The sequence below is a fragment of the Trachemys scripta genome, chromosome 8, assembly GCF_013100865.1.
Source record: "Trachemys scripta elegans isolate TJP31775 chromosome 8, CAS_Tse_1.0, whole genome shotgun sequence".
Lineage (NCBI taxonomy): Eukaryota > Metazoa > Chordata > Testudines > Emydidae > Trachemys > Trachemys scripta.
Window position 1 is genome coordinate 36,619,693 of NC_048305.1, and position 11,909 is coordinate 36,631,601.

At 57.4% G+C, this 11,909-nt stretch overlaps 1 long non-coding RNA gene across 1 annotated transcript; it reads right to left on the minus strand.

Moving 5' to 3' along the window:
- Positions 1-257: 257 nt before the first annotated feature.
- On the minus strand, positions 258-6,109 carry LOC117881183. Its single transcript, XR_004646724.1, has 4 exons — positions 6,062-6,109; positions 2,588-2,670; positions 1,065-1,202; positions 258-350 (listed from the first exon to the last, which is right to left on the minus strand). It is a non-coding gene; the product is annotated as an uncharacterized LOC117881183 (long non-coding RNA).
- Between the last annotated feature and the right edge of the window lie 5,800 nt (positions 6,110-11,909).

Here is an 11,909-nt window from a genome sequence, read left to right on the forward strand (position 1 = left end):
GATTTTGAGTGCTATGGCCATGCACATAAATAAAAGTGAAGCAGGGGGACTGCAAGCCTTGGGTGCCATTGCTGCTGATGATCATATATCAGCCTGAGCCTCTTTTCAAACGTATGGAACTATTGGTCTCATTATCCTGCAGCAGTGAGTTCCACAGGATCCCATTGACCATGGACAAGCCATGGGCTGGTGCCCTGGAGATGCAGCTTGGAGCTGCATGTCCCCCCTGTACGTACGGCTCCACACAGGGCCCGGCCCCTCGGGGGAACTCCAAAATCCTGACAGCCGAGCGTTGGCGCCTGCAGCCCTCCAGCTCCTGCTCCATGGTGAGGATGAACAGGCTGCCGCACCTGGGGAAGGCAGGAGGGTGAGGGCATGCACGGGAGGCAGTTGCTCACCTTCCCAGGAACCAGGGGGCAATGGGCCGTGACAAGCGGAACAGCCCCTTCCCTGGCATGCTCCCAGGGTGTTGGGTTGTGGCTCAGCTGCTGATGCAGCAGGACCTAGCTGAGTCAGTCCTGCTGCTGTGACAGCACTTGAGCAAGTTACCACAATTTCCCCTCTAGGTACACATCTGGGGAGCTCAGCATGAAGACACTGCATGGCTTGTGGCTGCTTCCGATGGAGATGCCTTGGAGCTTCTCTGTCCAGGGGGGTGCAGGATCTACTGCCCCAGGGCCGAATCCAGCTCCCAGGGGCCAGAGGGCTAGTGCTCAGATCTTGCCAGCAGCTTCTCTACCTTCTCCCCTTCCTGGGCTTTGGGAAAGCCCCTTTGGTCCCATTTCCAGTCCCCTTCTTCTGCACACACAGCCCCTCAAGCTCTGGCTGGGGAGCCCTTGGGATCTGGCTCTGAGCTCTCAAAGATGGCAGCCAGCCAACCCACCTGTGCTCTGGGAATTCACCCAGATAAACAGGGCCAGGCCTGCTTGGGAAGTGGATGGGAGATGGCCAAGGAGCATGTAGGGTCCCTTACAGAAGATGTACAGTTGCAGTAGCAGTCCCAGAGCCACTCCCCCGACCAGTACACACACCCTGGGGTGCCCTCCCCTAGCCTTAACCCTTACGTGGCTCCTTGCCGCTCCACCTGGGACTGCTGCGAACACCCTTGGGACAGTGCTGGACTGTCCTCCAGCCCCCTCACATAGAAGCTGTAGGCAGCTGTAGAGTTGGACACCACAATTTCACTTGCCTCTTCCACCATCCTAGAAACAGAGAGCCAGGAGTAAGAGGCTCCGGGTGAAAGAGCACAGGGGGGGAACCAGCACAAGCCCCGCATGGGGCAGAGCAACCAAACCCTCTGGATCTCCTCCCGTCCCCCTCCTCCTTTGGCCCATGCTCTGGAGAGACTAGCTCCATCACCCCCAACCCCGGCCCACAGGATCAGCTCTCACCCCAGCCCAGGGGTGGGGCAGTCCCTGTGCAGACTGAGAGGCTGTCGGGGGGGTTCCCAGGTCTTCCCCTGGCTGCAATCACCCTGGGTCCTACCAGACCACATGATGAGCAGAGCTTGGGGCCACAGGCTTGTGGAGTCAACACATTCTCCAACATCAGAGATGCTCTTCCCTCTTGCAGCTCATCACCCAGGCCTTTCCTCCCATCCTTTGCCCTGGCTAAGGAGGGGGCACCCCCTCACATGCCCCCAGGCTTGGGCGCCATTCCCAGAGCAGAGCAGCTGCTCAGTGGCCTTTGGGGCACCTTGTCCCTCAGCCCCAGGCAACTGGGGGATGGAGCCCAGCCTCCTCCCACTGCAGCCTTAGTGCCTCAGTAGTACTGGAGCGGGAGGCCTCCCCATACCCCTCTCCAGAGGCCACCAGCCAAGCTGCTTTCTGCCTGCCCAGAGCCGGGCTTTGCCGGGTGGCACCATCAATGGGAGTGAGTGCAGAGCAGCACAATGCTGGCCCTACCAAGCAGCTGCCCCTGGCTGCACAGTCGTGGCATGTCCCCTCTGCTGCCAGCAGCTGGGAATGGGCCTCTTCCAGCCAGCCCCCAGCCCATCCCCTCTCCACTGGCTTCTATCCAGCTGCAGGCTTGTCCCTGAGTAAATAAAGTGCTTTAGAAACAGAAGGATTCAAAGTCCCTGGGTGAGGAAGGGACAGTGGCTGCGTGCTGGGTGGGGTTCCTTCCAGCTCTGCAGTGCACCCCTACTTTCCTGCACTCCCATCCCCAGCTTTGCAATGCACCCCCTGCTGTCCTGTGCTCCCACCCCCAGCTCTGCAGTGCATCCCAATTCTGAGCCACAGTCCCCCCACCCCTGTCCAGTCTTGGGCTTTTAACTGCTCTGCCAAAGGTGCCCAGTCCTGGCCTGCTCCATACCCTGCTCTCCTGGTCCTGCCCTCCCACCTCCAATGCTCAGTCCTGAGCACTATTCCCTATTCTAGTCCTGACCACACACCCACAGTTCTGCCATGGCACCCCAAGCCCAAGCTCCACGTGCTCTGGCCAAGGGCAGCGTGTAGCTTTCAGAGATGTCACTGAAACCATCCCCACACTGTGGCCTTAGCCCCTCTATTGCCCAGCTTGGTGCTGGGGACTGGAAGCCTCTGGCTAATGCCCTGGGAGGAGCAGGAATGAGGGCTCAGGTACGTACAGACCCAGCGGGGGGACATCCAGCACGTGCAGGGCTTGATTTCTGGGGCTGAGCAGGTCCCGGGCATTTCCATCTGCACAAAGCTGTAACAAGCAGCATTAGTACTGAGCAGGGGCCACCCTGGGCATGGAGCAGCGCTGGCACTGGGCTGTCTGGGTAGGGAGTGCCCAATGAGAGGGGGCAGGAGCCCAAGGGGGGGCTGGGAGAACACACCGTGGGCTGGGTGGTTTCACACAGGGCTCCTGAGCCATGGGGCTGTTTTAACAATGAGGAATGCCTGCGATGGTCTAGCTCCATATAGGAAACCCGGAGTCCTGATCGGTGACGTTCCCCTGATGCAGGGAGCCAGCCACATGGCTCAGTGAGCTGGTGCAGAGGCCTTGGACCGGCTCTATGACCAAGGATCTCACCCTTGACTGACTAGGGTTACCATATTTTAAGTGTCCAAAAAGAGGACACTCCATGGGTCCCGGCCTCGCCCCCGCCCCCTCCCCTGGACGCTTCGCCCCCTGCCCCTTCCCCTCCCCTGCTTCCCGCAAACATTTGATTCGCGGGAAGCCTGAAGCAGCAGGCAAGCTGGGGCGGGGGGGGCGCAAGGAGGCGCGGCTCTGGCTCCGGCGTCTCCTGCCCGACTTGGCTCAGGCCCTGCACCGCCGGCCCCCGACCCCAACCCCGGCCCCGGCCCAGCCCCCGGCTGAGCACCACCCGGCCCCGCACCGCCGGCCCCCGGCCAAGCACCCCTGGCCCGGCCCCGGCCCAGCACCCTTGGCCGGCCCCAGCCCGGCCCCCAGCCGAACACAGCCGACCCTGGGCCCCGCACCGCCGGCTCCGGCCCGAGCCGAGCACCCCGGCCCCGCACCGCCGACCCCAGCCCGACCCCCGGGGCGAACACCGCCGGCTCCGGGCCCCGCACCGCCGCCCCCGGCTGAGCACTGCCAGGCTCGGGCCCCGGTCCCGCACCGCCGGCTCTGGCCCCGCAACCCCAATCCCAGCCCCAGACCGCCGGCCCCGGCGGCTCCAGCCGAGCACTGCCGGCCCCAGCAGCTCCGGCCCCCGGCCGAGCACTGCTGGTCCCTCCCTCCCTATTTTCCCGGACATGTCCGCTTTTTGGGATTTCCTCCCGGATGGGGATTTGAGGCCCCAAAAGCCGGACATGTCCGAGAAAATCTGGACGTATGGTAACCCTATGTCAGACTATACGTGGTGAGCTATAAAGCAGCTGAACTGGGAGCCTCCCCATTCCCGGCGGGCTGGCTCTCCATGGGGCACATGCAGTGATGTGAAAGGAAATTGACAGGAACTAGAGTTTGGTCAGCAATGGAAAGCTTGGCTCCTGCCCAGTGTCACAATGTCACTGAGGGTCCAGGGGCAGCACTGCTGGGGTGTGTGTGTGTAACTGGGTGGGACTGTGGCTGGGGACTGCATGTGTCTCCAGCAGGTGCACTGAAAACCTGTGGCATTCCAATAATGTGGGGTGGCCAGGGGGATAGCGGAAGAGCTGGACTCATCTGGGGCCTGACCCACATCCCCATTGAATTTAGTAATTCACAGGACTTTGGATCAGGCCCTTGGAGGGTGGTGGGGGTCTGTATTGTTATCAGAAGTCCTGGCTACACTTCTCTTTCATTAGAACAACCTTGGTAAAGCTGCCCCCGCTCTAACATCAAGGAGACCCTGCTATGTTTTCGCTGTGAGCCTTGGTTGATAAAATATGGTTCCATCCTGCCTGTCCTGGATTTCTCCCCTTCTGCTGGCTGTGAGTGTGGGAAATGAGATTGCTTCCCATGGGAAAACACCAGAAGCCCCCTCCCTTCCATTATGGCAGGGAATGATGGGCAGTTAATCAGCTGTCTGTCTGAGCTCCTGGCCTTGGACTGTGCTGCCCACGCAGATCCGATTGCAGAACTAGGACTCTGCACAGAGGCAGGGCCAGGGTTCACCTGCACGGATCCGATGGCAGGATCAATGTCATAGTTCCTTCCTCCAGGAGATGGGGGAGGAAGTTAATACAGAAGCAGCCTGCCCACTCTCCTTTTCATAAAGGAACATTCCCGGGGGCCTCTCTGAATGGAAACATTTGTCATGGTTCTTTGGTATTGATGTACCAGGGATCCATGCCAACTGTTCTGAAGGGAAGGTTGTTAGGCAGCTGGTTGTCCAGGGTGTAGCAGGGATAACAGTATTATTGCAAACCCAAAGAGCTAACCACTCCACAGCCCCATCCGGAGGCATGGCCCAGCCTCAGGTGCTGGCTCCAGGGCACAGCAGGTTGCACCCCTCCATTCCTTTGCTTCTTTTCCTTTGTTTCCTCTTTCTGATGTTTAAATTCAAGGCACAAACCTGTCTTGAGGCGGCATCGGCAGGGGGCATTCAGACCCAGGAGGGCCAGGCAGGGGATGGTTCCTATGCACCAGGCTGGCACCCGCACCCACAGATTGGGGTTCAGAACCTACTGAGGGCAGCAGCAAAACCCGCAGGCTCCACCTGTGGGCTGAGGCCAGGGTGAGCTTGGTGCTGCCTGGGCAGTGGAGGTTTGCTCTGGAGCTGCTGGGAGCAGGCTCTGCCCCAGCTGACTCTGGCTCAGGCCCATGGGACTTCCCAGCACCCAAGAATGGGTGGAGCAAAAGGGAATCCGGCCCCACCCCCTCGATGCCCATCTGCCAGCCCTATGGCACCACAGCATCCCCCTCATGTTGGGGGTTTTCCCAGCCAATTTCCAGCCTCTTTATACCAGTGGGGCCCACTGACAGGAGCAGACTCTGCACGCAGTGTGTTTTGTTACTTGTTAGGCTGTTCAGAGACACAGGGCCTGATCCTGGCCTTGTTGGGGTCATTGACACCCATGCCAAGTGAGTTTAAATGAGGTGTACACTGTTTCCATTCTGCTCCAGCCTCTCACACCCACCCACCCACTCTGCACAGGTCTCACTGACAGCAGCAGGGGTGGGGCAGAGCAGGGGGCAATCCACCCCGTTGGGGAAGCTACCCACAGGCAGTGAGGGTGGGCAGTGGAAGGCAGAGCCATATGGGTAACAGAGGGAAAAGAGAGGGAAGGAAAAGCCACCCCAGCTGCTGCTCAGAGCAGGAGCCCCCAGGGACATCCCAGCTTCCCCACACTCAGCAATCCCATGATCCTGTAGTACATTTGCCCCGCTCCGCCCATCCCCCAATTTGGGGCTCACACTCAGGCATTGGGGGAGGGGGGCTGCCCTGCAGACTGGCAGGACTCACAGGTGCCCCAACTGGGAAGGTGATGGCAAAGAGTGCCCAGAGGGTGTGAGAGTCCAGCCAGCGGGCAGCACAGATTGCAGCCCCAGGGCCCCACCACGGGCAATGGGAGATACTGCTCTAATGAGAGTTATAAAATCATTCCCCAATGGCCCAGGCTGGAGGATGGGCAGCCAGCCTGAGGCACACACCAGCCTGGGGCACACGCCAGCCCACCAGCGATGGATCTCCCACACTCCATCTTACCTGGACAAAGCTGACAGTTTGCAGATGGTCCCTGCCATCCCCTGGGAGCTTGGGCTCCTGGAAGAAGGTTTCTATCACCTGGAGAGGGGGTGGAACTGCTCAGAGGCCTGTGCTTTGCTCACCAGCTCCCTAGAATTTGTGGCCCAGGGGCTTCTTCTGAAGCTGGGATCTGTCCTGCTTTCAGATAGCTGGGGAAGCTCCCCTCAATTTCAGGGTCTGTCGCATCTGTTCATGGAAGGGCGGGATTGGGCTTTTTGGGTGAGCTGAGAGCTCAGGGCCACCCCCTGCCACGTGAGCAGCAGCCTCCCCGGGCTGTCTTCCCTACCCCTGGGATGCCATAGCCAATGGATCCCTGGCTGCCAATTGACCCCCGGGACGCTGTATCCAATGGCTGTTCAGATTTCAGTGGGAGTGCGGGGGAAATTTAGTGGTGGCTAGGAGTTCCTTAGGACCTGGAAGCCCTTGGATTTTTGTGAATGGTAAAATGTAAACGTCAGTCTATTTCAGGAGCCTTCGTTGTGGTTATTCGCTGCCGTTTGATTACACCCAAATTACCCACACCAATCCCCTCGCTTGGGTTGTTAGCAGGGTTTGACCCATCAGAGCTAGAAACATGAGCTATTACAGTTCAAGCTAAAGGAGCAGCTCCTCCAGTTAACAGCTTTAATAGGTTCTTATCCTCATGTGGAGCTGATGCTATGGGGGACCGAGACATGCTGAGCTAGGCGGGAGGCCAGACATTGTGCTAGGAGGTGACAGAGTGTTAGTAGATTGAGAAGTGCCTCATGTAGCAACAACCCCCATTGGTCTGGCAATGGGAGGCCAGGCATGTCCCAGGGTCCCACTGACACGCATTCACTGCCTCTCCCAGTCGCTGACCCATTTTCTCTCCCTCTCTCTTGGATGATGCATGAGCTGCAGGCGCCTGTCTGGCTCCAGCACCCCCTGCCACCTTCCCTTGCTGTGACTCTGTGGGAGCCACGGGCTGGCTGAGCTACCCAGTCACTCTGCTCTGCCGGGGGAAGCTGGTGCTGGCTATGCCACTGCCTCCATCTGTCTGCCACGCGATAGGAAATGGGAAGGCAATGGTGCTGAGCGGCTTCCAGGCAGCAGTGGCCAGAGCACTGCAGAGCCAGCACAGTTCCAGGCCTGGGAAGCGGGGAGCAGGGACGGTGCCTTCCCCATGATAGAACCTCCTCCCCATACCCCACACTTTCTGCCCCTCTCACTGGCTTTCTCTCCGCATCAGAACTGCTACCACCTCCATGGAGTAGGGAACCACTGGGGCAGCCAGAGGGGGAGGGGGAGAACGTCTCTTCCTGCCTTGCTCTGATGCCCAGATCTGCCCTGCCAAACTACCTAAATGGTGCCCCTGGCTGCCCTCTGACCTGGGACACCACACCCAACACACATATGTATATTCCTGTTTGCCCAGTTCAGTGCCAAGCCCCAGGCAGCCTACAAGGGTTGGAAGGTTCATGCCAGTGGGTGGAGTGGGTCATCCCAGCCCAGAGCATCCAAAGGGTTAAACCAGCCTGGTGAGAAGGAGACAGGACCCAGCAATAACCTCTGGGCTGCCCAGCCCACTGCACTCACCTGTTGGATGATGCTGTGGTGCTGCCCAGTACCCTGAGGCTGCAGCTTGGTCCCGGCCTGATGGGCCTCCCACAGCAGCAGGGACACGCTGTAGCCAAGGGGCACCATGGCCAGCAGGGGTCTCACCAGCTCCGAGAACACCTCGTCCTGCAGAGAGATCCAAGGGGAGCAACCCAGAACACAGCAACCCCAGGGGAGCTGCGGCAGATCTCGAACACAGGACAGGGTGCTCTGCTCCAAGCACTGACCTCGGGGCCCCCCGGCCCCCAGCCTTCCTAGTGCAGGCAGCCCCACAGCCTCCTTTCCCCACCCGCACTGCTGGTGCTGGCCCCTGCTGAGGGCTTTGGGGCTGGGGCTGGTGGGGAGAGGTAGAGACCCCATTGAAATGTGCCCAGCCAAGCAAAACTACAGGCCATTTACCAGCTGGGCTGGGACGCTTTCAGCACCCCAAGCCCTGGGTCAGTCGGGCCCTGGAGAAGCAGACCAGGAATGGCACAGCCCCTGAAGGAGGCCTGGGACCCCAAAGGGGGCGTCTGCTGGGAGCAGGGGAGAGGGATAGGAGACCCCTGTGCAGCTTGAGTAAGAGTGGGAATGCCAAGGACAGAGCATCGCTGTGGGGGCAGGAGCAATGGTGAAATGCCCACAGGGACTGGGCTCGGGATTAGTCCCAAGGAGAGGGGAACCCCTGCTGCTTGGGCTATTTCCAAGTGCACTGGACCAAGCTCCACATTATCCCTGGATCTCAAGGTTCCCTCAGAGGCCTTAGGCTGATCAGGGGGGTCGTGACAAGCACCTTAGCAGCCATTCCTTGCCGCCCGTGTTTGGGGGGCCAGGATAATCCCAGGGGACACGGCCGAGCTCTGGTGAGAGACATGGATCAGTTCTCAGGGCTTGGGGAGTCTAGGGCTCAGTCTGGCTCCTGGATCAGCCTCTGGGTGCTGCCTGCCCCTGAGTCTAAGGAGAGGGGTGCAGGCCCCAGGCCTTTCCCCTTCCCAGCACAGACATGCAGAACCCACCGTACCTGTCCCGTGTCCAGACTAAAGATGCCGTCGAACGTGAAGCAGCCCTCCTGGAAAGACACAGCAGCTGGGTTAGCGCTTAGCCCTTCCCGCCTCTCACCCAGCCCCAGCACCTCCAAGCCCGGAGCTCTCCCATCCCACAGGGACCTCTGGGCTGTATTTCATCTCCCCGGGCCGGGTGCAGGAGGAATTGTAGCGGCCAAGCTCCAGGGGTTGGCAGCGTTGCACTGCACCGCGGGAAGCAGTTCCACAGCTGGGGCCATGGCACAATTCTTACCTGCCAGGGCAGGGACTGAGCAGGCAGGAACCTGCTGCCCTTTGTTCCTGTGGGGCTGCGGGTGAGACGGACCCTATCCGAGGGGAGCTAAGTGAGAGGGCTACGTGGGAGGGGCTGAGAGCTGCACCAAGCCAGGCCGTGAGAGAGTCCTGGGACTCAGCCCCCACCCCCCACCCCAATGGGTCAGGATTCCCTCAAGTCCCAAAGGCTGATTTGTAAGACAGCAGGTGTGCCCTGTGGGATGACTCTTGCTGCTTGAGGTGAGGCCTCTGTTGCTTCGTCCTGTGCCTGGCTGGAGGAACCAGCCCAACACTGCCCCTGCATACAGCCATACTCCTGACACAGGCATCACATGAGCATCCCCACCTTCCCTCCTCACTCCAGCTTGGGGTGAGTACCCTGCCCCGGACACCACCCAATCCTACCTGAATGTCCTTGTCTGCCTTATCTACGAAAATCAGCCGGCTGGAGTCTTCATTCACGACCCGGAAACTCTCCTGCTTCCCCGAGCCTGAAACGCCAAGTGAAGGGACAGATCAGGGCCATTTACACACAGTCCGGGGGGCCAGGGGCACGAACACAGGATCAGGGATATAAACAAGAAATAAACTATGGGAGACCCTGCTCCCTGGGGCCTGATCCGCTCCAGTTGGTCCACAGGGGCCACTCCCCCGGAACCAGCTGCAGTGAGGACTGGGATGTGCCACCCCACACAATACCTACAGACTGGATCTCCTGGGCCTGGCAGCATCACCTGTGGCACACATGGAAGGCCTAGACAGCAGGGACATGAAGCCACACACCAGATGGGAATAGGCCAGGAAACAGGAGCAAGAGCAGAGTGACCTGACCCAACCTGCCATTCCCCAGGCACCGGGACTTTGGCGCACATGTGCCCATGGGTCTTTCACCTGCTGAGCCCAGGCTGCCCTCCATCCCCTTCCCAATTCCCCTTCGCAGGGAGCATTGGCCTCCTCCTGGTCCCCGCTGGGGAGCCGCAGCTCTTTGGGTTTAATCTCAGCTCATCCTCTCCTCGGGCTGGGGTGAGGCAGGTCACTGAGCCCTGCTGCTGCTGGCCCTGCCCAGCTGGTTTCCTGCAGTGGTGTATGTGACGGGTTGGATCACAGAAACCCCCTTGGGAGCTGCCACCCAATGTGCAAAGACTACCCCTGCTTCTGTTTTCCCTGCCAGCTCAGGACTCCAGCACCCTGTCTTGCTGAGCCAGACACTCCCGTCTGGCTCCAGACACAGATCCAGGGTCTGAATCTCCTGTCCCAAAGCTGCAGGTTTACCTGAAAACAGCTCACAGTAGTGTGCTTGTCTTTAGCACTCAGATGCCCAACTCCCAATGGGGTCTAAACCCAGATAAATCAGTTTTACCCTGCATAAAGCTTATGCAGGGCAAACTCATAAATTGTTCGCCCTCTATAACACTGATAGAAAGATATGCACAGTTGTTTGCTCCCTCAGGTATTAATACATACTCTGAGTAAATTACTAAATAAATAGTGATTTTATTAAATACAGACAGTAGGATTTAAGTGGTTCCAAGTAGTAACAGACAGAACAAAGTAAGTCACCAAGCAAAATAAAATAAAATGCGCAAATCTATGCCTAATCAAACTGAATTCAGATAATCTCACCCTCAGAGATGCTTCAGTAAGTTTTTCTCAGACTGGACACCTTCCAGGCCTGGGCACAATTCTTTCCCCTGGTACAGCTCTTGTTCCAGCTCAGGTGATAGCTAGGGGATTCTTCATGATGGCTTCTCTCCTCCTCTCTGTTCTCTTCCACCCCTTTATATATCTTTTGCATAAGGCGGGAACCCTTTGTCCCTCTGGGTTTCCACCCCCCCGTGGAAAAGCACCAGGTTAAAGATGGATTCCAGTTCAGGTGACATGATCACATGTCACTGCAAGACTTTATTACTCACTTGCCAGCACACACATATACAGGAAGACTCACAGGTAAATACAGCCATCTGCAGACAACAGTCCTGTTAATGGGAGTCATCAAGATTCCAAACCATCATTAATGGCCCACACTTTACATAATTACAATAGGCCCTCAGAGTTATATTTTATATTTCTAGTTTTAGATACAAGAGTGGTACATTTCTACAAATAGGATGATCACACTGTGACGTTATTGATATAATCTGGAACCATATAGATCATTGTTGCAACCAAGGTCCTGTAGTGGCACGCAAATCTTGTATAAAGGGGGTCAAATGGGGTGTCTAAGACAAGGTTATGGTTTACTGGTTATAATTATGCTGTCTATATGTGTGTATCACTTTTGTAGTTGAAGTTATGAATATTGGCTCTATACTGTCTGTATTTCAAACTTATGCTATGCTGCTGGGTGACATCCCAGACAAACTGGTGTTAGCTCTGCCTAGCCTGCTTGATGGCCCATTAAGGACCATCAGCTATACAATGGACCCATTGAGAGAAGGCAGATACGCCTTGTAACTCAGCAAAGTATGCAGGGACTGGCCCATGTGACTCCAGACTCCATTTTGCTGTAATTTTCCACAGTAAGAACAAAGAGGTGTTCTTACACCTGGAAAAGACTATATAAGGCTGATGCCTCATCTCCATCTTGTCTTCAATCCTGCTTCATACCTCTGGAGGAACTTTGCCACATGCTGAAGCTTTGAACAGAGGACTGAGGACCCATCCCAGCGGGGGATGTATTCCAGAGACTTGATTTGAACCTGCAGTTTATTCCATCGCTGCTGCAAGCCTGAACCAAGAACTGTGCCATTACTGTATGTAATTGATTCCATTTAACCAATTCTAGCTCTCATCTCTATCTTTTTCCTTTTATAAATAAACCTTTAGATTTTAGATTCTAAAGAATTGACAGCAGCGTGATTTGTGGGAAAGATCTGATTTGTATATTGACCTGGGTCTGGGGCTTGGTCCTTTGGGATCAGGAGAACCTTTTTCTG